Source organism: Aethalodelphis obliquidens, unplaced genomic scaffold (assembly GCF_003676395.1).
Source record: "Aethalodelphis obliquidens isolate GAN/ISIS:26980383/991018 unplaced genomic scaffold, ASM367639v1 scaffold46, whole genome shotgun sequence".
Lineage (NCBI taxonomy): Eukaryota > Metazoa > Chordata > Mammalia > Artiodactyla > Delphinidae > Aethalodelphis > Aethalodelphis obliquidens.
This window is the reverse complement of record NW_020837990.1, coordinates 16,409,395-16,436,816: the sequence shown is the minus strand read 5'-3', so window position 1 is coordinate 16,436,816 and position 27,422 is coordinate 16,409,395. Positions and strand designations below refer to the sequence as shown.

General features: G+C 36.2%; 1 non-coding gene across 1 annotated transcript; it reads right to left on the bottom strand.

The window, feature by feature from the left end:
* Window positions 1–6,691: 6,691 nt before the first annotated feature.
* LOC113607210 (U6 spliceosomal RNA) lies at window positions 6,692–6,797 on the bottom strand. Its single transcript, XR_003427838.1, has one exon. It is a non-coding gene; the product is annotated as a U6 spliceosomal RNA (small nuclear RNA).
* Between the last annotated feature and the right edge of the window lie 20,625 nt (window positions 6,798–27,422).

Below are 27,422 nucleotides of genomic sequence, written 5' to 3'. Positions count from 1 at the left end.
GTGCCCATTTTCTGGAGAGTTTTTATCATAAATGGGTGTTGAATTTTGTTAAAAGATTTTTCTGCATCTATTGAGATGATCATATGGTTTTATTCCTTAATTTGTTAATGTGGTGTATCACATTGACTGATTTGAGTATATTGAAGAATGCTTGCATCCCTGGGATAAATCCCACTTGATCATGGGTTATAAAACTTTTAATGTGCTGTTAGATTCTGTTTGCTAGTATTTAGTTCAGGATTTTTGCATCTATGTTCATCAGTGATATTGGTCTATAATTTTCTTTTTTTCTGTGATATCTTTGTCTGCTTTTGGTATCAGGGTGATGGTGGCTTCGTAAAGTGAATTTGGGAGTGTTTCTCCCTCTGTAATTATTTGGAAGAGTTTGAGAAGGATTGGTGTTAGCCCTTGTCTAAATGTTTGTTAGAATTTGCCTGTGAAGCCATCTGGTCCTGAACTCATGTTTGTTGGAAAATTTTTAATCACAGTTTCAATTGCATTACTTGTGATAGGCCTGTTTATATTTTCTAATTCTTCCTGGTTCAGTCTTGGAAAATTGTACCTTTCCAAGAATTTGTCCATTTCTTCGTGGTTGTCCATTTTATTGGCATATAGTTGTTTGTAGTAATCTCTTATAATCCTTTGTATTTCTACAGTGTCAGCTGTGATTTCTCCTTTTTCATTTTTAATTTTATTGATTTGCAACCTCTCCCTGTTTTTCCTGATGAGTCTGGTGAAGGGTTTATCAATTATGTTTATCTTCTCAAAGAACCAGTTTTTTGTTTTATTGATCTTTGCTACTGTTTTCTTCATTTATACTTCATTTATTTCTGCTCTGATCTTTATGATTTCTTTCCTTCTACTGACTTTGGGTTTTCTTTGTTCTTCTTTCTCTAGTTGTTTTAAGTGTAGGGTTAGATAGTTTATTTGAGATTTTTCTTGTTTCTTGAGGTGACATTGTATTGCTACAAACTTGCCTCTTAGATCTGCTTTTGCTGCATCCCATAGGTTTTGGATTGTCTTGTTTTTGTTGTCATTGGTTTCTATGTATTTTTAAATTTCTTCTTTGATTTCTTCAGTGATCTCTTGGTTATTTAGTAGTGCACTGTTTAGCCTCCATGTATTTGTGTTTTTTACAGTTTTTTTCCTGTAATTGATTTCTAATCTCATAGCATTGTGGTCAGAATAGATGCTTGATACGATATCAATATTCTTAAATTTTCCAAGGCTTGATTTGTGACCCAAGATAGGATCTATCCTAGAGAATGTTCCATGAGCACTTGAGAAAAATGTGTATTCTGTTGTTTTTGGATGGAATGTCCTATAAATATCAATTAAGTCCATCTTGTGTAATGTATCATTTAAAGTTTGTTTTTCCTTATTTATTTTCTGTTTGGATGATCTGTCCAGTGGTGAAAGTGGGGTGCTAAAATCCACAACTATTATTGTGTAACTGTCGATTTCTCCTTTCATTGATGTTAGCATTTGCCTTATGTATTGAGGTGCTCCTATGTTGGGTGTGTAATCATTTATAATTGTTATATCTTCTTCTTGAATTGATCATTTGATCATTATGTAGTGTCCCTCCTTATCTCTTGTAACAGTCTTTATTTTAAAGTCTATTTTATCTGATACAAGTATTGCTACTCCAGCTTTCTTTTGATTTCCATTTGCATGGAATATCTTTTTCCATCCCTTCACTTTCAGTCTGTATGTGTCCCTAGGTCTGAATTGGGTCTCTTTTAGACAGCATATATATGGGTCTTGTTTTTGTATCCATTCAGCCAGTCTGTGTCTTTTGGTTGGGGCCTTTAATCCATTTACATTCAAGGTTATTATCGATATGTATGTCCCTATTACCATTTTCTTAAGTGTCTGGGGTTTGTTTTTGTGGGTCTTTTTCTTCTCTTGTGTTTCCCACTTAGAGAAGATTCTTTAGCATTTGTTGTAAAGCTGGTTCAGTGGTGCTGAATTCTGCTAGCTTTTGCTAGTCTGAAAAGCTTTTGACTTCTCCATCGAATCTGAATGAGATCATTGCTGGGTAGAGTAATCTTGGTTGTAGGTTTTTCTGTTTCATCACTTTAAGTATATCCTGCCACTCCCTTCTGGCCTGAAGAGTTTCAGCTGATAACCTTATGGGATTTTTTGTATGTTATTTTTTGTTTTTCCCTTGCTGCTTTTAATATTTTTTCTTTAATTTAATTTTTGTTAGTTTGATTAATATCTATCTTGTTGTGTATCTCCTTGGGTTTATCCTGTATGGGACTCTGTGTTTCCTGGACTTGGGTGACTATTTCCTTTCCCATATTAGGGAAGTTTTCAACTATAATCTCTTCAAATATTTTCTCAGACTCTTTTTCTCTTCTCTTTCTGGGACCCCTATAATTCAAATATTGGTATGTGTAGTGTTGTCCCAGAGGTCTCTGAGATTGTCTTCAATTCTTTTCATTCTTTTTCTTTATTCTGGTCCTAGGCAGTTATTTCTACATTTTGTCTTCCACCTCACTTATTCATTCTTCTGCCTCAGTTATTCTGTCATTGATTGCTTCTAGTGTATTTTTCATTTCAGTTATTATGTTGTTCATCTCTGTTTGTTCTTTAATTCTTCTAGATCTTTGTTAAACATTTCTTTTACTTTCTCAATCTGTGTCTACATTCTACTTCCAAGATTGTGGATCATCTTTACTATGATTACTCTGAATTCTTTTTCAGGTTGATTGCCTATTTCCTCTTTATTTACCTGGTCTTGTGGGGTTTTACCTTGTTCCTTCATCTGTGACATATTTTTTTGCCCACATTGTTTTTTATGAGTGGGATTGTATTCCTGTCTTACTGGTTGTTTGGCCTGAGGTTTCCAACTCTGGGGTTTGTATGCTATTGAATAGAGCTTTGTCTTGGTGCTGATGAGGAACTCTCTGAGACCTCACTCTGATGAAAATTCCCTGGGTCTGAGGTTCTCTGTTAATCCAGTGGTTCAGACTCAGAGCTCCCACTGCAGGAGCTTTGGCCCATTCCCAGGCTCATGAACCAAGGTACTGCAAGCCACCTGGGGTGGCCAAAAAAAAAAAAAAGAAAAAACCCAACAATAACAAAGTAAAGAATAAAAGTAGACTAGGAAACTAACAGCCATGTTAGGAAGAATATAAAAATAAAAATATAGATGAATCAAAAACCGGAAGGTACAACAGTACCACAATAGTAATAAAGAGGAGGAAGAAAAAAAATGGGGGGATAGGCCTTGGCTGTGGAGGGCAGTGCCTAAGCAAGGCGAGCTTTGGGTGGTGGGTGAGGCCAATGCTCAGGAACCACAGGGCTGGAAAAACCCTAGGGGCTGTGGAAGGTGGGGCTTAGGCTCAAGGAACAGAAGGGGCACAGGTGTGCCCCCCACCCCTTGTCTCAGATGGCCAGGGACCTCACCTAGGAGCACAGCAGGCTTCCTGGGCTCGAGTGGGTGGGGCAAACACCTTCCTCTCCTCTCCTGCTCCTCTGAGCTGGGAGGGCCCCTCCCACCTGTCTCTCCTGATCTCCCCAGTTTCAGGAATGTTGATCCTGTCTGGCCTCCACTTCTCCTCCCCGCTTAGTCTGCCTACATCCTACCAGTTCACTTTGGGGTTCCTCCCATCTCTTTGGGTGTCAGAGTCCCCCACCAGCGGCCGGCAGGGGCCCTAGTTCCTATGTTCTTTTTTTTTTTTTTAAAGTTTGCCAACCCTCAAGTTAGATTTTTTTATTAATTTATTAATTTTTAAATTTTTGGCTGAGTTGGGTCTTCATTGCCATGCACGGGCTTTCTCTAGTTGCAGTGAGCTGGGGCTACTCTTCTTTGTGGTGTGCAGGCTTCTCATTGTGGTGGCTTCTCTTGTGGAGCACGGGCTATAGGTGCACAGGCTTCAGTAGTTGCAGCACGCAGCCTCAGTAGTTGTGGCGCATGGGCTTAGTTGCTCTGCGGCATGTGGGATCTTCCTGGACCAGGGCTCGAACTCCTGTCCCCTGCATTGGCAAGTGGGATGTTAACCACTGCGCCACCAGGGAAGACCATCCTATGTTCTTGTACTAATGCTTCCTGATCATAGGACTGAAAGCTGACTGCAAGATGATTTGATTGGTGTATTGCACTTTCCACAAATGCAAAGATCTTTTTTTTTTAAATTAAGAACTACTAGGTGGTTTTCAGACTGGTTCCTGAGAAGCTCTGTGGGGGTTTTATTGTTTGTTTTGTTAATTAATTAATTAATTTGTTTGTTTTTATTTTTGGCTATGTTGGGTCTTTGTTGTTGCACGTGGGCTTTCTCCAGTTAAGGCAAGTGGGGGTTACTCTTTGTTGTGGTGCATGGGCCTCACATTGTCGTGGCTTCTCTTGTTGCAGGGTATGGGCTTTAGGCACCTGGGCTTCAGTAGTTGTGGCACATGGGCTCAGTAGTTGTGGTTCACGGGTTCTAGAGTGCAGGCTCAGTAGCTGTGGTGCACGGGCTCAGTAGTTTCTCCCCAGCATGTAGGATCTTCCCGGGCCAGGGATCTAATCCATGTTCCCTGCATTGGCAGGCAGATTCTTAACCACTGCACCACCAGCGAAGCCCTAAAATGATTTCCTCATATTCTAATACAAATAACTCAAGCTCCACTCAACCCATTTAATGGAAACAATAAGTTGGCAATCCTTTTAAAAGAAGACTAAATTGCAGATACAAAGACTATTAAAAGCTATGAGAGAATACAAGGGACAACTTCATAACAATGTGTAATTTTTCTTTGAGCATTTTAAGTAGAATTATTTTAAAGTCCATGTCTAATAACTCCATTAGCTATACTCTCTGTGGCTCTTCTTTATTGTCTGTTGTTTATCTTATTTTTTTAAATATTTTATTTTATATTATAGTTGATTAACAATGTTGTGTAACTATCCCTCCCCATACTCTTACCCTCTGGTAACCATAAGTTCATCCTCTAAGTCAGTGAGTCTGTTTCTATTTTGTAAATATGTTCATTTGTATCACTTTTTTTTGGATTCTGTATATAAGTGATACCATACAATATTTGTCTTTCTCTGTCTGACTTACTTCATTCAGTATGACAATCTCTAGGTCCATCCATGTTGCTGCAAATGGCATTTCATTCTTTTTAATGGTTGAGCAATAGTCCATTGTATATATGTACTACTTCTTTATCCATTCATCTGTTGATGGACATTTAGGTTGCTTTCATGTCTTGGCTATTGTAAACAGTGCTGCAATGAACATTGGGGTGCATGTATCCTTTTGGACCATGGTTTTCTCCAGATATATGCCTAGGAGTGGGATTGCAGGGTCATAAGGTAGCTCTATTTTTAGTTTTTTATGGAACCTCCATACTGCTTTCCACAGTGGCTGTACCAATTTATATTCCTACCAACAATGTTAGAGGGTTCCCTTCTCTCCACACCTTCTCCAACATTTATTGCTTGTGGATTTTTTGATGCTAGCCATTCTGACTGGTGTGAGGTGATATGTCATTTTAGTTTTTATTTGCATTTCTCTAATAATTAATGCTGTTGAACATCATTTTATGTGCCTCTTGGCCATCTGTATGTCTTCTTTGGAGAAATATCTATTTAGGTCTTCTGTCCAATTTTTTATTGGGTTGTTTGTTTTTATGATATTAAGCCTCATGAGCTGTTTGTAAATTTTGGAGACCAATTCCTTGTTGGTCTCATTTTTTGCAAATATTTTCTTCTGTTCTGCAGGTTGTATTTTGTTTTGTTTATGGTTTCCTTTGCTGTGCAAAAGCTTTTGAGTTTAATTAGGTCCCATTTGTTTATTTTTGTTTTTATTTTCATTACTCTGGAAGATGGATTGAAAAAGATATTTCTGTGATTTATGTCAGAGAGTGTTCTGTCTATGTTTTCCTCTGAGAGTTTTATAGTGTCCAGTCTTACATTTAGGTCCTTAATCCATTTTGAGTTTATTTTTGAGTATGGTGTTAAGAGTGTTATAATTTCATTTTTCCCACCACCATTTATTGAAGAGACTGTTTTTCCTCCATTGTATAGTCCTCTCTGCTTTGTTGTAGATTAATTGACCATAGGTGCATGGGTTTTCTATCCTCTTCCATTGATTTATATTTCTATTTTTGTGCCAGTACCATACTGGTTTTTTTGGTTTTTTGCTGGGGTTTTTTTTGTGGTACATGGGCCTCTCACTGTTGTGGCCTCTCCCATTGTGGAGCAGAGTCTCTGGATGCACAGGCTCAGTGGCCATGTCTCACAGGCCCAGCTGCTCCGCGGCATGTGGGAATCCTCCCAGACCAGGACATGAACCTGTGTCCCCTGCATCAGCAGGCAGACTCTCAGCCACTGCCTAACCAGGGAAACCCCCATACTGTTTTGATGACTATAGCTTTGTAGTATATTCTGAAGTCAGGGAGCCTGATTCCTCCAACTTCACTTTTCTTTCTCAAGATAGCTTTGGCTATTCTGGGTCTTTTGTGTTTCCATACAAATTTTAAGATTTTTTGTTCTAATCCTGTGAAAAATACCATTGGTAATTTGATAGGGATTGCATTGAATCTGTAGATTGCCTTGGGTACTACAGTCATTTTGACAATATTGATTCTTCTAACCCAAGAACATCATTCTCTTATTTTTGATTACTTTGCCTTTTCTCTTCATGTATCTATTTATTTTCTATTGAGTGCCAGATACTGCATATGAAATTTTTTTAAAAATATGGAATGCTTCATGAATTTGCATCTCTTTCTTGCACAGGGGCCATGCTAACCTTCTCTGTATCATTCCAATTTTAATATATGTGCACAGAAGCAAGCACAAAATTTTTTTTAAATTAAAGTGAAGCTTAGGATTATGATAGAAAGTTTCTCTTGTTAGAGTTTTCATTTGCTCTGCCAGACTACTGTGGCACTAACAATATTGTTTCACCTTAAGCCAATCAGGGATTACATGATTCAAATCTAGACTTCAAGGACTTCTTGTCTTGGCTAAAATGAATAAACTTGCTATCACTTTCTCAAAACTCATATAACAATCATTACAGTGGTGAATTTCCTGGGTTTTGTTTTTCTGCCCATATCTCCTAACTTAGACTGTAGGGCAACCCAAATCCCAGAACTGCACAGCAGGTATGAACAGAAAAGCTCCAATATAAACTTTCTTTTTCTAGTTAGAAGACCAGGTAAGGGGCCCTGCAGGATTGTAAATGTGCTGGTTATCCCCCATTTTTTCTTTTACTAATCTCCTGACCATGCCCTGTGGCAAGTCATGAAGCTGCACTCTTGCAACAGAGCAGCAGTCATGATCTTGCAGGCACCTACAAGTCAGAGAAAGTCCTTTATTACAGAAGAACTGGGAAAAGGAATTCCTATGGTCTTAAGAGTATTGGGGAAATAATACTCTGTTTTCTATTTTCTCTCTACCCTTTGCTCCTAAGGCAGATCCAGTTATGGAAAGTGTGTAACAGCATGGAGAGGCCAACACTTCTGCTTTCTAAGGACGATGAAAAGGGCTAAAATATATTCAGGAAATTATAGAAAGGAGAGAGCTGGAGAAATAGATCCCCTAAATCTGTGTATGTGGTCATTTTTGAGCAAATCAAAGCAAAGAAATAGAGATTATAAAACAAGAACTAAATGGAAACTTTTAAAATTAAAAAGTAAAATAACTAAAACAAAAATTTACTGATGGGTTTAATATCAGAATGGAAAGAGTAGGTGAAGTTAAAGATAGATGCATAGAAACCATTAAATCTGAACAACAAATAGAAAAGCAATTTTTAAAAAATTGAACTGAGCTTCAGAGACCTGTAGTAAAATATCAGAAGGTCTAATATTTTTGTTCCTAAGGTCCAAAAAGAAGAAGAAAAATAAATTGATGCAGAAAAATGTTTTGAAAAAATAATTGCTGAAAACATCCCAAATTGGTTGAAGGACATGACATTACAGATTCAAAAAGCTCAGTGAATTTCAAATAAGATAAACTCAAAGAAAACAACAATCATAACGACCAAACTACTGAAAACCAAAAATAAAGAAAAAATTCTTACAAGCAACCAGAGAGAAATAAAACATTGTGTATAGAGCATAACAAATTGAATAATTGCAGACTTCTCATAAGAAACTATTATGGTCAGAAGACAGTAGAATATTTTTAAGGTGCTGAAAGAAACTAATGGTCAACCCTGAATTCTATATATAGTGAAAATATCCTTCAAGGATAAAAGCAAACAAAAACATTCTAAGATGAAGGAAAACTAAGGGAATCTGTTGGCATCAGAATTACCCTAAAAGAAATGTTAAAGGAAGTTCTTGAGGGGGAAGGGAAATGATATCAGAATGATACATGGAATGAAGAAAGAGCAACAGAAATGGTAAATGTCTAGATAAATAAGCTATTTTTTCTCTAAGTTCTTTAAAACGTGTATGGCTATGAAAAGCAAAAAGATAACATTGTGAGGTTTTCAGTGTATGCAATACATATGACAACTACAGTATAAATAAAGGAGGATAAAATGGCCTATATGATTATAAGATTTTTACATTTCATTTGAAGTGGTAAAATATTAACTCTAAGTACACCATGAAATTTTGTATGTTGCAGTCCCCAGAGAAACTACTAAAATAATTATTCAAAGATATATAATCAAAAAGACAATAGATAAATTTAAATGGAATACACAGCATTCACAGGAAAATGGAAACAGAAAAACAAAAAGGGGGGCCAATAGAAAACAGATAATAAAAATAGTATAATACAGTATAAAAACAGATAATAAAATGATAGTATTAAATGATAGTATTAAATCCATATCAATAATTACATTAAATGTAAATGGTCCAAACATACAAATTAAGAAACAGAGATTGTCAGATTGAATAAAAATCTGGATTTCAATTACTATGAAGGCCAATTTACTTCTGGTTTATCTTACTTCTAGGGTAATATTTTGAGAGTTTACCCAAAGACTAGGAGCTTACTCCTCTTCTTGAAGGACTCTGAATTCAAATGTTTATTCCTTTAGGTCCTAAAGGCTGCTTAAAACACTACTCACCCTCTCAGTCACTTCATAATCTAGAAACTAATAGGGAAAGAAAACTCCCAAATATTGAGTTCACTTCTTGGGCTTCCCTTTCCTCCATGATCTTGACCTTGTAATTCTTCACTCCTTTCTTAGCTACCTAAAATCTACAAACTTATTTTTTTTTTAATATTTTTTTCAGCTTTCCTAGCTATTTTTCACAAGTATTGGTCTGAGTTCCTTACTTCCTATATATTTAAAATCCAAGAAGAATAAAAAATTTTAAGAGAAAATATAATTTATACAAATTGACCCATAAAATAGAATATCTAGATAACTTAGTAATCATATAAGAAATTGTATAGTCTGAGATCTATTCCTAATAATTGTATTCCACCAAGACAATTTTACCAATGAAATTCTCAATAAAGGATAATTCCAATGTTACATAAAATGTTACAAGTTATAAAGGGAAAATTGAAAGCTATCCAACTTTTATAAGACTAGTGTTATTCTATTACCAAACCTGGAGTGGACAAGGACAACACAAGAAAAGAAAAGAAAAACCAATCCCCCTTATGAACAAAGGCAAAAATTCTAAATAAGACAGTAAGGTAACTCTGATAGTATAGTGAAAGTGTAATATATTGTGATCAAGTAGGATATATCCCAGGAATAAAAGTAGCTTAATTATTTACCAGATCAAATGAGAAAAAAACTATATGATCATCTCAATAGATGCTGGAAATCATGTGATAAAGTAAAACTATACCCTGAATTTTTTAATTAACAAATTCAGAATATAAAAGAAACTTTCTTTACCAGATACAAGTCATCTGCTAAAAGCTTACATCAAATATCATACCTAAAGGGGAACGTGTAGAAGCATTCACATTAAGGTAAAAAAACAAGTAAAGGATGTCCTCTATTATCACTGTTAATCAACATATTATTGGAGAACCTAACCAATGCAACATGAATAAAAAGGACATAAGCTATACAAATTGGAGTGGAAGAAATGAAACATCACTACTAGCCTGATACGTGATTGTCCACCTAGAAATTCCAAAGCAACAACTACCAAACTCCTGGAACTAACAAGAGTTTAGTAACGTGGCTGGATATAAAATAAACATACTGGGTTTCTGTGGTGGCACAGTGGTTAAGAATCCGTCTGCCAATGCAGGGACATGGGAAGCCCTGGTCCGGGAAGATTCCACATGCTGCAGAGCAACTAAGCCCATGCGCCACAACTACTGAGCCTGCACTCTAGAACCCATGCTCTGCAACAAGAGAAGCCACCCAATGAGAAACCGGCACACCACAATGAAGAGTAGCCGCGCTCACTGCAACTAGAGAAAAGCCCGCGTGCAGCAGCAAAGACCAAATGCAGCCAAAAATTTAAATAAAAAATAAATTTATTAAAAAAATAAAATAAACATACTATTCATGGCAATATTAATTTTTTTATTAATAGAAAAATATTCCATTCATAATTGCAAAAAACTATGAAATATGTAGAAATAAATCTAATAGCAGATATACAAAACCTTTGGGGAAATGCTTGTGTACTGCTAGTGGGGAGGTAAATTAGTGCAGCCACTATGGAAAACAGTATGGCGATTCCTCAAAACATTAAAAATAGAACTACCATATGATCCAGCAATTCCACTTCTGGGTATTTATTCAAAGAAAATAAAAACACTAACTTGAAAAGATGTATGCACTCCCATGTTCATTACAGCATTATTTACAATAGCTAAAATATGGAAACAATCTAAGTGGTGTGTACATCAATGGATAAATGAAAAAAAATTGTTATATACATATATATGAATATTATTCATTCAGAAAAAAGAATTTATTCTTGACATTTATAATAACATGAATGGACCTTGAGGGCATTATGGTAAATGAAATGTCAGACAGAAAATGACAAATAAATACTGTATGATCTCACTTATGTGTGGAATCTAAAGAAAAAAAGAAGATACAGAAAACAGCTTAATGCTTGCCAGAGACTGGATAGGCAAAATGGGTGAAGGTCAAAAAGTACAAACTTCCAGTTATAAAATAAAAGTCATTAAAAAAAAAAGTCATAGGGGTGTAATGTACAGCATGATGACTATAGTTAATAATACTTTATTGTATATTTGAAAGTTGCTAAGAAAGTAAACCTTAAAAGTTCTCATCACAAGAAAAAAAATTGTAACCATGTATGGTGAAGGATGTTGACTTATTGTAGTGACCATTCATAATATCTAAAAATAATATTGAATCATTATGTTGTACACCTGAAATTAATGTTTTATTTTGATCATACTTCAATTTTAAAAATAAAGTAATTATGAAACTTTTAAAAAGAGAAATATATAAGATCTTTTAAATAAAACTACAGTTAACTTTTTTAACTGCATGAGTCCACTAATACATGGATTTTTTTCAATAGTAAATACTACAGTACTACACAATGCCACAATGCAAGTGTTGGTTAAGTCCTTGGATGTGGAACTGTGCATACAGAGGAGCAATGAATGTGAAGATTCTGACTGCAAGGAGGAAATCCTTGCAAGGAGGAAATCCTACACCCCACCATGTTGTTCAAGGGTTAACTGTATAAATTTTACTGAAGGACATTTTTTTAAAAATATACTAAGAAATTTGGAGAAATGCACCAAGTTCATGGCTGAAAGTATTTAATCTTTAAATGGTATTACACTTTGTAAAATCAATTTATAAATCAATGTAATTAAAATCAAAATTTCAATTTTTGTAAAATTTGAAAAACTGACTCTAAACTTCATATGTAATAGTTAATGCGTGAGAATAGTTATACAATTTTTACTTCTAACAGGGAGAGCCAGCCTTGGTTATTTACTTGCTAGCATTTCATCATTATAGTAGCAGCTATTTTGAATTTCCCCAGTCAGAAAAAAACCAGAATGACAAAGATGTTTGTGTTCATTTTTTAAATAAAAATGCATTGATGTATTACTTTTGATTTTAAAGTATACTTTAAATACTATATTATTTAACATATATATATATTTTTTTTTAATGAGAAAAAAGGAATGAGAAAGGAAAGGTGGAAGAGAATACTAAAATTTTACCAAAAAGATGAAAATAAGTATCTTATTTATTTTTTAATATTTTCTTTCTTTCTTTCTTCTTTCTGGCTGTGTCGGGTCTTAGTTGCAGCATATGGGATCTTTGTTGAGGCTCACAGGATCATTCGTTGTGGTGCTTGAGCTTCTCTCTAGTTGTGGCGTGTGGGTTTTCTCTCTCTAGTTGAGGTGCGTGGGCTTAGTTACCCTGCAGCATGTGGGATCTTAGTTCCCCAACCATGGATCGAACCTGTGTCCCCTGCATTGGAAGGAGGATTTTTTACCACTGGAACACCAGGGAAGTCCCAGCATCTTATTTCTTATTCTTGTCTTATCTCATGCATACCCCTACCTCCAACACACAAATGCATTGATTAGCATGTGAAACTTGGTGGGGCATTTAATTCTCAAAAGCTTACCTTGTATATAGAAATGGTGCTCCATTCTAAGAACAAGACTCAACCTAAAATTCATAATTACAAGTTATAATTTATATAGAATATCTATATTTGAGTGCTTTATATGCACTATTCCTACTTTTTCCACTACCTTCTGAAGTAGGTGATATCATCTCCATTTTTATATTAGAAAGTCATGGCTTAGGAAATTTAACTTACTTGTCATAGATCAAAAGCTAATAAGTGGCTCACTCAGGATTAAAACTTAAGTTTAATTGCTGTCAAAGCCCTGCTTTTTCCACTATGCCCTCTTATGAGGAACAAACTGTGGAAAGAATTCCCTTGGCATCTCTCAAGCAATAGGATACTGTGTCACTAGGAGGATTTTCTAGTCAAGATCTTGGTGCCTATGATGATTCATATTTAGATCATGTTCTTTGAGAGTAAGGAAAGAGATCTGTAAGCAACTGGTTTTAGCATCTGAGAGTTGTAAAGAAAATTCTCAGGGAAACCATCCAATGATATTGTAGGAAATCTCAGAGGTCACAGGGCTATTTATTCCTCCACACAGCTAAAATTTCAACACTTGCTAAAATTCTCTTTCTACTTCCAGCCATAATAAAAGTTAAAGTGTTTATTATTAAACTACCACAAAAAAGAGTGAGAGATTTGGCAGCCTTCTGATTCAAGCACCTCTGAGCCCACTATTTTCAGGTAATTGTACTATTAGAAAGCTGAATATTAAATAGAGGGGTCTGGACATCCAGTCAGGATGATGTGCCAACATATTTTCCAGTCCACGGCAAGAGAAACCTGGTCATAGATAGCCTCACAATCAACACTTTCAGTTGTATACATGTGAGATAAGATATTCAAAAGAATGTGTGCCAATTTATTTGACTTACAAATAAAAAATAGCACTTATCAAAATATACTACTGCATCATTTTCTCCCAGAAAAGATATCCTTTCATGCTCATCTCCATATATGAGTAGTCATGTGGTCTTTACATCTAGGTCTGAAGCATTGTGCTTGCTTTACCTTTTCATTGTAGGTAGAAGGAACATCCTTTTATTTGAGGGGACGAGTTTGCAGATTAAATGCAGCCTGAGCTAAAAGTCCATATTAATCATTATGGTATCAGAATAAGCATATTTGGGACACAGAAAATACCAGGAAAAGATGGAAAAGGGAAGATGGAACCAACTGCAGAGATCTTCAAGGGAAATATATTTTTTATACACATCTTTTTCAGGCAGAGAATGCTTTATGAGTCAGGAATAACTGCCAGTAATATTAAAAATCAAAGATATGATCTTTCATAAGTGACATTCAAAATGAACTGGTCCAAAATCATCATTAAAGTCAGTGACATATGGTATAATGTACCTCAGGTTGGCACTCTCTCAAATTATATATGGCTGTCTCTCATTTCCAAAATCAAGGTTTGATGATATTATCACATGTGTCAAAATAAAAATTACAAGTTTAGCTTTCCACTTATTCGGTTAGTCTGCTATATGAATATGACCCCAGTCGTTCTGACAGAGTGCAGATGGAAGTAGTGACTTATAAAAAGGGCCTGACAGAGGAGAGAGATCAAGACAGCAAAGTATGGAGGTCACCTCCCCTTACAAACATGTCAAAAATACATCTACACATGGAACAATACTCATGGAAAATTAATTGGAAACTGGCAGAGGACTCCTATACAACAAAGACTATAAGAAAGGTACACACATGATCAGGTAGAATGGAAAGAAAAGTACTGGGTTGGGACATGTGTCCCTGGGAGGGGACTCAGAGGAAAAGGGAGATCAAATGGTGGACACTTGCCCTGAGGAGTGAGATAGTCAAACCACAGACTGGGCATCCCAGTCCTGGGGTCCTACAAATAGGAGACAACCTCTCTTGGCTACTTGGGGAACCACTGGGACTGATAGAAAGGCTGAAGAAGCCTAGACTCCACTCTTGGGGAGTGAGAAGGTGCTGCTAGATTGCCCTAGACAGGGCAGAGAGAGGTTTGTCCTAGCAGCTGCTGCCTCCACCCTGCTTCACAGTCTGAGTGAAGTGAACACCCCAGTCCCACTCACTCCAAGCCACAGCTTGGCAAGGACCAGGGAAAAGACTGGATCTAGGAACACAGAGGCAACCCAGGAACCCAGGTGTTGTCCAGGTGGGCTGGCCGTGGCCACTACTGGCACTTAAACAGTGCCATAGAAGCAGCCTACACTTCTGACAGCAGTGTAGCCACTTGAACTTCCACAACCTCCACACCACACTCCCCAGTTTTAGCCAAGTGAATGCTCCAGCTCTGCCTACTCCATGCCACAAGCTAGCACTAGATCTCAGGTGGACAGAACAGAGGAAAAGACACAACCATGGGCTGCATCTGAGCAGAGCCAAAGACACTTAAACAGGCATACCTCTGTAAGCACACAAGCCCCAGTTACATCAGCACTCCCCTGCTTTGGGGCAAAGTCGCAGTGAAGGGAGAAGGAAAAAACACACACTTAAAAGGAACAGAGCCAGCTCAAGCCCAACCCTCAGGGCTTTGCTTAAGCAACTTGGGAGCAAACGCCACCCCTAACATGGCGGTGACAGCCACTGACTAGAGAGGATGTCCCACCTCACACTATGAGAACTCTCTAGCTCCTCCAAAGCCAGCCACACCCCATACCAAGATGATAGCAGTCAGCAGACCTGAGGAAAGAGGTGACTGGCATCCACATCATATCCAGCCCTCCCCCCAAAGGCATGGGGGACACACAGTCTACATAGGAATACTCCTACATAAGAACACCCTTTCAAAACCACAATAGGTGGCTGTCTCTAAATTCATAGAGACAGAGAAAGTTAAATAAAACAAAAAGGCAGAGGAACTGATCTCAATTGAAAGAGCAAGGAAAAAACAAAACAAAACGAAACAATGAAACAGAGATAATTAGTCTACCAGACAATGAATTCAAGCATTGGTAATAAATCAACTGGAAGATATCAAGAAGACCCAATTAAAAATAGATAATTCAATATTTGAGATAAAAAGCACTCTAGAAGCAATAAATAGCAGACTAAATGACACAAAAGAATGCATAAGTGATCTGGAAGACAGAATAATGGACATCACTCAATCACAACAGCAGACAGAAAAACAGATTTTAAAAAATGAAGGCAGCATACAAGATCTGTGAGATAATTTTAAACATGCCGTATCCCCATTATAGGGGTTCCAAAAGGAGAAGAGAAAGAAAAAATGATAAAAAATGTATTTGAAGAAATTATGGCTGAAAATTTCCCAAACCTAAAGAAGGAAACATATCCAGATACAGGAAGCACAGAGGGTCCCAAAAAAGATGAACCTAAACACCCACACCAAGATATATCATAATTAAAATGGCAAAAGTTAAAGATAGAGAATTCTAAAGGCATCAACATACCAAGTTCCATTTGAAATTTATTTACAACCTGCTTGAGTGGAGAAGCCATTGTCTTCAGAAATCTTGGTGTAGTTGAACTGACAGTTACTGTGTTGTGACCTGCAGTTCACAATTAAAAGGGTCACCCAAGCAAAGTCATGGAGTTTTTTAGTTATGAATATGATTGTTGGCACATCCTATGCAATATATCTAAATTGAATTATGGTACCAGATAAAGTCATAGATGGGAATGAAGCCTGTGTATCATCCATTATCATGTGTCATCATTAAATGATTTAGTACCCTCTTGAAAAAAAAATAAAGGCATCAAGAGAAAAACAAAGTCATATACAGGGGAAATCTCAATAAAACTATCAACTGATTTCTCTGCAGCAACTTTACAGACCAGGACGGAGTGGCATGATATATTCAAGGTGCTGAAAGGTAAAAACCTGCAACCTCGGATATTCTACCCAGCAAGATTATAATATAGAATAGGAGAGATAAAGAACTTCTCAGGCAAGCAAAAACCGAAAGAATTCATCAGTACTAAATCTACCCTAAAAGAAACGTTGAAGGGTCTTCTCTAAATAGAAAAGAAGAATCTATAGGAAATGGAAAATCACAGTAGAAAAGGAAAATATATAGAAAGGATTGAAGATCACTTAAATAAGCCAGTACATGGATTAAAAGAGAAAAGTTGTAAAAGAAACTATAACTACAATAAACAGTAAAGGAATAAGCATAAAGGTGTAAAATATGATATCAAAAACACAAAATGAGGGTGAGGGGGCTAAAAAATATAGATCTTTTAGAATGTGTTTGAACTTAAATGACTATCAGTTTAAATCAAGTAGATATAATTATGGTTCATCATATATGAACCCCATGGTAACCACAAATAAAAAACCTACAATAGATACACAAAAAAAACAAAAGAAAGGAGCCCAAGCATACAACAAAATAAAATCATCATACCACAAGTGGCAAAACAGAAAGAAATGAACACAGAAGAACTACAAAACAACTCGAAAATAAGGACTAAAATGGCAGTAAGTACATACCTATCAATAATAACTTTAAATGTCAAAGAACTAAATGCTCCAATCAAAAGATATAGGGTGACTAACTGAATAAAAAACCTAGGTTCATCTATATGCTGCTTACAAGAGCCTCACTTCAGGGTGAAAGACACACAAGGACTGACAGTGAGGGGATGGAAAAAGATATTTCATGCAAACAGAAACAAGAAAGTGAGGGTAGCAATACTCAGATCAGGCAATATAGACTTGAAAACAAAGCCTGTACTGAAAGACAAAGAAGGGCATTATATAATGATAAAGGGATTGATACAAGAAGAGGATATTACACTCCTTAACATATGCACACCCAATACAGGAACACCTAAATATATAAAGCAAATACTAACAGACATGAAGGGAGAAATTGACAATAATACAATAATAGTAGGAGACTTTACAGCCCACTGACATCATAGACATATGAACCAGACAGAAAATCAATAAGACAACAGTATTCTTAAATAATGCAATAAACCAGTTGGTATTAATTGATATCTACAGGACATTACATCCAAAAGCAGGTGAATACACATTCATTTCCAGAGTACATAGAATGTTCTACAAGGTAGATCATATACTAGGTCACAAAATAAGCCTCAACAAATTTAAGAGGATAGAAATTATATCGAGCATTTTTTTCCAACCACAATGGTATGAAACTAGAAATCAACTACAGAAAGAAAAACGGTAAGAGAACAAACAACTTGCTACTAAAAATCCAGTGAATCAATGATGAGATCAAAGACAAAGTCAGAAAATACCCCAAGACAAGTGAAAATGGAAACACAACTTTCCATCAACAAAATGAAAAAACCTACAGAATGGGAGAAAATATTTGCAAACGGTGAAAGCAACAAGGAGTTAGTATCCAAAATATACAAACAGCTCATACAACTCAATATCGAAAAAAAAAAAACCCAACCCAATCAAAGAATGGGCAGAAGACTTGAATAGACATTTCTCCAAAGAGGACATACAGGTAGCTAATAGGCACATGAATAGCTGTTCAACAACACTAATCATCAGAGAAATGCAGATCAAAACCACAATGAGATATCACCTCACACCTGTCAAAATGACTATCATCAAAATGTCTGCAAATAACAAATGTTGGAGATGATGTGGAGAAAATGGAACCCATGTACATTGTTGGTGGAAATTGGTGCAGCCACTATGGAAAACAATATGGAGGTTTCTTAGAAACTAAAAATAGAACTACCATATGATACAGTAAATCCACTCTTGGGTATATCCAGACAAAAATGGAAACACTAATTCTAAAAGATACATGTACCCCAATGTTCATAGCAACATTATTTACAATAGCCAAGACATGGAAGAAAACTGAGTGAACATTGGATTAAGAAAATGTTGAAATATTATGGAATATTATGCAGCCATAAAAAAGAATGAAATACTGTCATTTGCAGTAACGTGGATAGACCTAGAAAAAATTATGCTTGGTAAAATAAGTCAGAGAAAGACAAATATCACTTATATGTGGAATCTAAAATAATACAAATGGGGGCTTCCCTGGTGGCACAGTGGTTAAGAATCTGTCTGCCAATGCAGGGGACATGGGTTCGAGCCCTAGTCCAGGAAGATCCCACATGCCATGGAGCAACTAAGCCCGAGCACCAAACCTACCGAGCCTGAACCCTAGAGCCCGTGAGCCACAACTACTGAAGCCTGTGCGCCTAGAGTCCATGCTCCACAACAAGAGAAGCCACCGCAGTGAGAAGCCTGTGCACCGCAACGAACTGTAGCCCCCACTCGCTGCAACTAGAGAAAGCCCGTGCGCAGCAATGAAGAACCTAGGGGCAAGACAGGAATAAAGACGCAGACCTGGGGCTTCCCTGGTGGCACAGTGGTTGAGACCGCCTGCCTATGCAGGGGACACGGGTTCGTGCCCCAGTCCGGGAAGATCCCACATGCCGCGGAGCAGCTGGGCCCGTGAACCATGGCCGCTGAGCCTGCGTGTCCGGAGCTTGTGCTCCACAATGGGAGAGGCCACAACAGTGAGAGGCCCGCGTACCGCAAAAAAAAAAAAAAAAAAAAAGACACAGACCTACTAGAGAATGGACTTGAGGACATGGGGAGGGGGAAGGGTAAGCTAGGGCAAAGTGAGAGAGTGGCATGGACATATATACACTACGAAGTGTAAAATAGATAGTTAGTAGGAAGCAGCCGCATAGCACAGGGAGATAGCTCAGTGCTTTGTGACCACCTAGAGGGGTGGGATAGGGAGAGTGGGAGGGAGGGAGATGCAAGAGGGAAGAGATATGGGGATATATGTATATGTATAGCTGATTCACTTTGTTATAAAGCAGAAACTAACACACCATTGTAAAGCAAGTATACTCCAATAAAGATGTTAAAAAAAGAGAAAAAGACCCAATGTAGCCAAAAATAAATAAATATTTTTAAAAAGAAAAAAAATACAAATGAATGTACTATATATACAAAACAGAAACAGACTCACAGATATAGAAAACAAACTTCTGCTTATCAAAGGGGAGAGGGAAGGGGGAAGGAACAAATTAGAGGTATGGGATTAACAAATATAAACTACTGTATATAAGATAGATAAACATCAGGGATATACTGTATAGCACATTATCTTGTAATAACCTAAAATGGAGTATAATCTGCAAAAATACTGAATCACTATGCTGTATACTGGAAACTAACACAATATTGTAAATCAACTATACTTCATTTTATAAAGGGAGGGTGCTTACAATATCACCTGATTCCAAGTGTTGCTCTTCCACACACAGAGAAGTATCAAAATTGATTTTAAGACACTATAAATGCCCTGTCATTCTGAATGAAGATGGAAAGTTCAAGGGATATATAGCAAAGAACAGGAGCAGTTTTGGGGTTTAATTGTTAGATAATCACCATGAAAACTCTGCACATCTGAAAAGTTTGCATTGTGAAGACAAATTGTCTTAGGGTTCAGCAGAATGTATGTAAGTTCATGGGTGGTGAGTTTCACTATACGTGTTATCATTGTAGACAGAGCATGTATTGAAAATAGAGTTTTTACTTCATGGTTCTTTTGAAGCTGTGTCAGAAGAACATAAAATGTGTAAGTGGTTGGAAGAGAAGTAATTCACAGTTGGATCTGCATCAGACAGCATAGGCTGGAGCCTGTGAACACTGCCTCCAGACTGATATCACATTGTGCAGACCCTGGATGAAATGGCTACTGCTGAGAATAGTGAATAAATTTTCACTTTACCTACCCAGGCAGAGAGTAACAAAGTTCTGAGTTTTTAAAGTATGAGGTCTAAAGTGAAAACTGCTATATGCTGATTTTCTACCCTGGGGTACAGTCTGGCTGCCAGGAAAAAGGTGAGTGTCAAATGGGAACATAACTTGGAAAAATCTATTGATGTTTAATGCTTCTGAAGCTATTAAAACTTGAATGACAGCTCCAAAATTTTTCTGAAAATGTGTCAAAATAGAAATCTTGCATACAAGCTATAACCTCATGTTAAAAAAAAACAAAAAAACTTTTATTAAGTGGGGCTGTAAATCAGGTCTGAATCTGCAGATACAAAGAAGCAAACTTGTTTGTGAGAGAATCGATAGATCCAGCATGGGAACTGACTAAAAATGGAGGGTGGGAATGCAAAGAGAGTTTTCCTTGGAAAGAAAGGGAAGAATGTAAATTTGTAGTTCAAGGAGATGAGGGTGAGAATTCTGTGATCCCTCTGAGAAAGTAAAAATGTGTGAACTTCTCAGTCCAACCAGTGCCAAATCTTTCATAATATTAGAGATGCAAATCCTGTGGATTGGCATTCGAGTAAGTTGTAAATTAGTGGTTCTCAAATGTTAGTGAGTATAAGAATCTTCGAAGGAGCTGATTTAAAATATAGCAAGCCAGACCCCACCCTTGGAGATTCCATTTCAGTTGGTCTGGGGTTGGTGCAGAAATCCACAATTGAATAAGTGTTTCAGATATTGTAATTCAAGGCTTTGCATTTTGAGAAATACGCTGTATCTTCAGGAGCAAACGAATCTGAAATTCTCTTTCCTCTGCTTTCAAAAAAGAATCCCCCAACTTTCACAAGGTGTTTTTTATTCTTTCTTAAAAGATAAGCATTGAAATAGCAGCAGCATTACCCACCACCAACCCTTAACAGGATTTTTTTTAGGGCTTACTATGTTTCAAGCATTGTAAACCCTTTACTTATGTCATGATAATATTAAGTACCACTTACTGAGTATTTACTAACTGCCAGGCACTGTTATCTAATTAAACACAAGATATCTAAATAATATCTAATGTAATCTTCTTCCTACAAAGAAGATGCTATACTCTACTTTTACAGCTAAGAAAATTGTGACTCACAAAAGTTTGGTACCTTGTCTGAGGTCACATATTAGTAAGCAAAATACAATCTGTGAATTCAAAGACTGTGCTCTTTCCAATGTTTTACTTTAAAATGATCTAATGATTGGGAGACGAAAACATCTCCTGATGTGACAAATTCCTGCAAGTGTATATAACTGGCTAATTGTTTTTATTAAAGTATAGTTGATTTACAATGTTGTGTTAGTTTCCAGTAACTGGCTAATGTTCTAGATGAAACTGTGATGAAAGAAATTTTCACATATTGAGGTATATGGAAGTCATTCTGGCTTATATTTGATTTGGCTTGAGCTTTATGCTAACTAAAATAGCCTGTCTTATGCACTATCAAACATAGATTGCACATCTGCTTTAAACATTAAAGAAAAAATGCATTTAAAAATCAAAATTGAGTAATTGTGGTTCAGGCATCCAAAATGGAGCCAGGTGGCTGTTGGGGATGTGGTTTCAGACACATTCCTGCATCACTGAGAACTTGAATTTTCTGAACTGTATCAAACACAAGGGCACCACCAGCCATACTCAGAACAACAGCTGTTAGCAGCTGCCAGCTGCAACCTTATCGTCTCAAGGTCTCCCCTTGCAACTATGCAAACCTTTCAGACCCCAACCAATACTTACTTAACAAGCACCCTTCTTTCTTGCCAGCTACAGTTCTAATTCTTGACAAACAACTTATATAACTTTGCGGGGTTTGCCTATATAACCCCCCCCCCAATTTTGTAGTCTTCCAGAACAAAATTCAAGTGCTTCTTGAATCTGTGTCTCCCAGTCTTTAGTCTTCAGTTTGGCTCAAATAAAACACTTTTCTATTCCTATTATGGATTTTTTTTTTCATTGACATTGCTTTGTGTAGTTGGCAGGCAGGATATTAGAAAAACCCACTGAGATCAACTGGAGTCTACTTTGAACTGGCACTTGGTACCAAGCATGGGCACCTTGACCCCCCAACCCTGGCTTCACAGCCCTCTTTGGGTGTCTCAATGACTTCTTCCTGATATCTGGATCTCCTTATCTTTTTTTTCCTTCCAGTTTTATTGAGATATAATTGACATACGGCACTGTATAAGTTTAAGGTGTACAGTATATTGATTTGACATATATCGTGACGTGATTATCAAAATAAGTTTAGTAAATATCCATCATCTCATACAGGTACAAAATTAAATAGAAAAACAATGTTTTCTTGTGATGAGAACTCAGGATTTATTCTCTTAACTTTCAGATATAACATACAGCAGTGTTAATTGTGTTTATCATGTTGTGTATTACATCCCTAGTACTTACTTACCTTACATCTGGGAGTTTATACCTTTTGACTGCCTTCATCCAATTCTCCCTCCCCCTACCAGCCACCTCTAATAACCACAAATCTTATCTCTTTTTCTGTGAGTTTATTAGTTTGTTTGCTTGCTTTTAAATATAATTGACCTACAATACTATGTTAGTTCCTGCTACACGACATAGTGGTTTAATATTTCTATTCATTTCAAAATGATCACCATGATAATCCTAGTTACAATATGTCAACAAAGATATTACATAGTTATTGACTATATTCCTTACACTGTACATTTAATAACCATGACTCATTTATTCTGCAACTGTAAGTTTGTATCTCTTAATCTCCCTCATCTATTTCTTTTCTCTCCCCAACTCCCTCCCCTCTTGAAACCACCTGTTTGTTCTCTATATCTATAACTCAGTTTCTATTTTATGTTTGTTCATTTGTTTTATTTTTTAGATTCCAACTACAAATGAAATCATACAGTATTTGTCTTTCTCTGTCTGACTATTTCATTTAGTATAATACCATCTAGGCCCATCCATGTTGTCCAAAAAACAAGATTTCCTTCTTTTTTATGGCTGAGTAATGTTCCATTGTATATGTATATATGTACATCTTCTTTATCCATTAATTTATTGATGGATAGTTGAGTTGCTTCCATATCTCAGCTATTGAAAACAATGCTGCTATGAACATGGTGTGCATATATTTTCTAATTGGTGTTTTCATTTTCTTTGAATTATACCCAGGAGTTGAATTGCTGGATCATATGGTAGTTCTATTTTTTATTTTTTCAGGAATTTTCATACTTTTTTTCCATAGTGACTGCACCAATTTACATTCCCTCCAACAGTGCATGAAGATTCCCTTTTCTCCACATCATTTGTTATTTGTGGTCTTTTTGATGATAGCCATTCTGACATGTGTGAGGTGATATCTCATTGCAGTTTTGACTTGCATTTCTCTGATGAAAACAATGTTGAGCACATTTTAATGTGCCTATTGGCCATCTATATGTCTTCTTTGGAAAAATGCCTGTTCAGGTCCACTGCCTATTTTTAATGAGTTGTTTGTTTTTTTGTTGTTAAGTTGTATGTGTTCTTTACATATTTTGGATATTAATCCTTAATCAAATACATGATTTGGAAATATCTTCTCCCATTCATTGGGTTACTTTTTCATTTTGATGATGATTTCTGTCACTGTATAGAAGCTTTTTAATTTGATGTAATCCAATTTGTTTATTTTTGTTTTTGTTTCCCTTGCCTTTGGAGTCAGATCCACAAATATATCACTAAGCCTAATGTCAGTGGGGCTACTGCCTATGTTTTCTTCTAGAAAATGTATGATTTCAGGTCTTATATTAAGTCTTAATCCATTATGAGTTAATTTTTCTGTATATTGTAAGATAGTGGTCTAATTTCATTCTTTTTCACATGGCTGTTCAGTTTTCCCAGCACCACTTACTGGAGACACTGTCTTTTCTCCACTGTATATTCTTGCCTCCTTTGTTGTAGATTAATTGACCATAAATGTGTGGTTCTATTTCTGGGCTTCCTATTCTGTTCCATTGATCTATGTATCTGTTTTTGTGCCAGTACCATACTGTTTTGATGACTATAGGTTTGTAATATAGTCTGAAGTCAGGGAGCAAGATACCTTCAGCTCTGTTCTTCTTTCTCAAGATTGTTTTGGCTATTTGGGGTCTTTTGTGTTTCCCTACAAATTCTAGTTCTGTGAAAAAATGCCATTAGCATTTTGATAAGGATTGCACTGAATCTGTATATTGCCTTGGGTAATGTGGTGATTTTAACAGTATTAATTCTCCCAATTCATGAACATGGTCTATCTTCCCATTTCTTTGTGTTGTCTTCAACTTAATCAGTTTCTTACAGGTTTCTGGGTACAGGATTTTTACCTCCTTAAGTATGTTTATACCTCAGTATTTTATTCTTTTTGGTGTGATTGCAAATGGGATTGTTACCTTAATTTCTCTTTCTGATAGCTTGTTGTTAGTGTATAGAAATGCAATGGATTTCTGTGTATTAATTTTTACCCTGCACCTTTACTGAATTCATTGATGAGTTCTAGTAATTTCTTGGTGGCATCTTTAGGATTTTCTGTGTATCATGTCATTTGCAGACAGTGACAGTTTTACTTCTTCTTTTCCAATTTGGATTTCTTTTATTTATTTTTTTCTTTATCTGTTTACTGTGGCTAGGACTTCCAATACTACATTGAATAAAAGTGGCAAGAGTAGGCATACTTGACTGCTTCTCAATCTTAGAGGAAATGTTTTCAGCTTTTCGCCATTGAGTATGATGTTACCTGTGGGTTTATCATTTATGGCATTTATTATGTTGAGGTATGTTTCCTCTATACCCACTTTGTGGAAAGTTTTTTGTTTTTATTTATTTATTTTTCTGCTATGTGTTTTTTTTTTAATTGTAGTATAATTGTTTACAATGTTGTGTTAGTTTCTGCTGTAGAGTGAAGTGAATCAGCTATATGTATACATATATCCCCTCCCACTTAGACCTTGCTACCCCTAACCCCCCCACCCCAATCTAGGTCATCACAGAGCACCAAGCTGAGCTCCTTGTGCAATACAACAGGCTCCCACTAACTGTCTATTTTACACATGGTAGTGTATTTATGTCAAACTTAATCTTCAAATTCATCTCACCCTCCCCTTCCCCCATGTCCACACGTCTGTTCTCTATGTCTGTGTTTCTATTCCTGCCCTGCAAATAGGTTCACCTGTACCATTTTTCTGGATTCTACATATATGTGTTAACATACCATATATGTTTTTCTCTTTCTGACTTACTTCACTCTGTATGACAGACTCTAGGTCCATCTACATCTCTACAAATGACCCAATTTCATTTCTTTTTATGGCTGAGTAATATTCCATTATATATATGTATCACATCTTCCTTATCCATTCATCTGTCAAAGGACACTTAGGTTGCTTCTGTGTCTTGGCTATTGTAAACAGTGCTGCAATGAACATTGGGATGCATGTATCCTTTCAAACCAAGGTTTTCTCCAGATACATGCCCAGGAGTGGGATTGCTGGATCATATGGTGGCTTTATTTTTAGTTTTTTAAGGAACATCCATACTGTTCTCCATAGTGTCTGTACCAATTTACATTCCCACCAACAGTGTAGGAGGATTGCCTTTCCTCCACACCCTCTCCAGCATTTATTGTTTATAGATTTTTTGATGTTGGCCATTTTGATTGGTGTGAAGTGATATCTTATTGTAGTTTTTTTTTTTTTCTTATTGTAGTTTTGATTTGCATTTCTCTAATAATTAGCAACGTTGACCATCTTTTCATGTACCTCCTAGCCATCTGTATGTGTTCTTTGGAGAAATGTCTACTTAGGTCTTCTGCCCACTTTTTGATTGGGTTGTTTGTTTTTATGATATTGAGTCACATGAACTGTTTGTAAATTTTGGAGACTAATCCTTTGTCAGTCAACATTTGCAAATATTTTCTCCCATTCTGTAGGTTGTTTTTTCATTTCATTTTGTTTACGGTTTCCTCTTTTGAGTTTAATTAGGTCTCATTTGTTTACTTTTGTTTTCATTTCCATTACTCTGGGAGATGGATTGAAAAAGACATTGCTGTGATTTATGTAATAGAGTGTTCTGTCTATGTTTTTCTCTAAGAGTCTTATAGTATCTGATCTTACATTTAGGTCTTTAATCCATTTTGAGTTTATTTTTGTGTATGGTGTAACTTCTCCTTTTTCATTTTTTCTCTGCTTTTCTTGGTGAGTCTGGCTACCTTCTCAAAGCTCTTAGTTTCACTGATCTTTTCTATTGGTTTTTTAGTCTCTATTTCATTTATTTCTGCTCTGATCATTATGAGATTTCTTTCCTTCTATTAACTTTGGGTTTTGTTTGTTCTTTTTCTAGTTATTTTAGGTATAAGGTTAGGTTGTTTATTTGAGATTTTCTTATTTCTTGAGTAGGCTTGTATCACTATAAACTTGCCTTTTAGAACTACTTTTGCTGCATCCCAGAGATTCTGGATCATTGTGTTTTCATTTTCATTTGTCTCCAGGCATTTTTTATTTCTTCTTTGATTTCTTCAGTATTCTGTTTGTTGTTTAGTCACATAGCTTACCCTTCATGTGTTTGTGTTTTTTGCAGTGTTTTTCTAGTAATTGATTTCTAGTCTCATAAGAAAAGGTACTTGATATGATTTCAATTTTCTTAAATTTACCAAGAGTCGTTTTATGCCCTAACATTGTTCTATCCTGGAGAATGTTCCATGTGCACTCAAAAAGAATGTGTATTCTGCTGCTTTTGCATGAAATGTGTACACACACACACACACACACACACACACACACACACCCCTATTAAGTTCATTGGATCTAATGAGTCATATAAGGCCAGTCTCTCCTCATTTCTATCTGGATGATCTGTCCAGTGATGTAAGTGGGGGTTAAAGTCCCCTAATATTATTGTGTTATGTCAATTTTTTTCCCTCTACATCTGTTAATATTTGCTTTGTGTATTTAGGTGCTCTTATGTCGGCTGTGCATATATTTATGATCGTTATATCTTAATTCTTGGACTGATCCCTTGATCATTATGTAATGCTCCTCTTTGTCTTTTTTTTTGCAATCTTTTTTTAAAGTCTATTTTGTCTGATGTGTGTATTGCTTCTGCAGCTTTCTTTTGATTTCCCTTTACATGGAATAATTTTCCCATCCTCTCACTTTCAGTCTG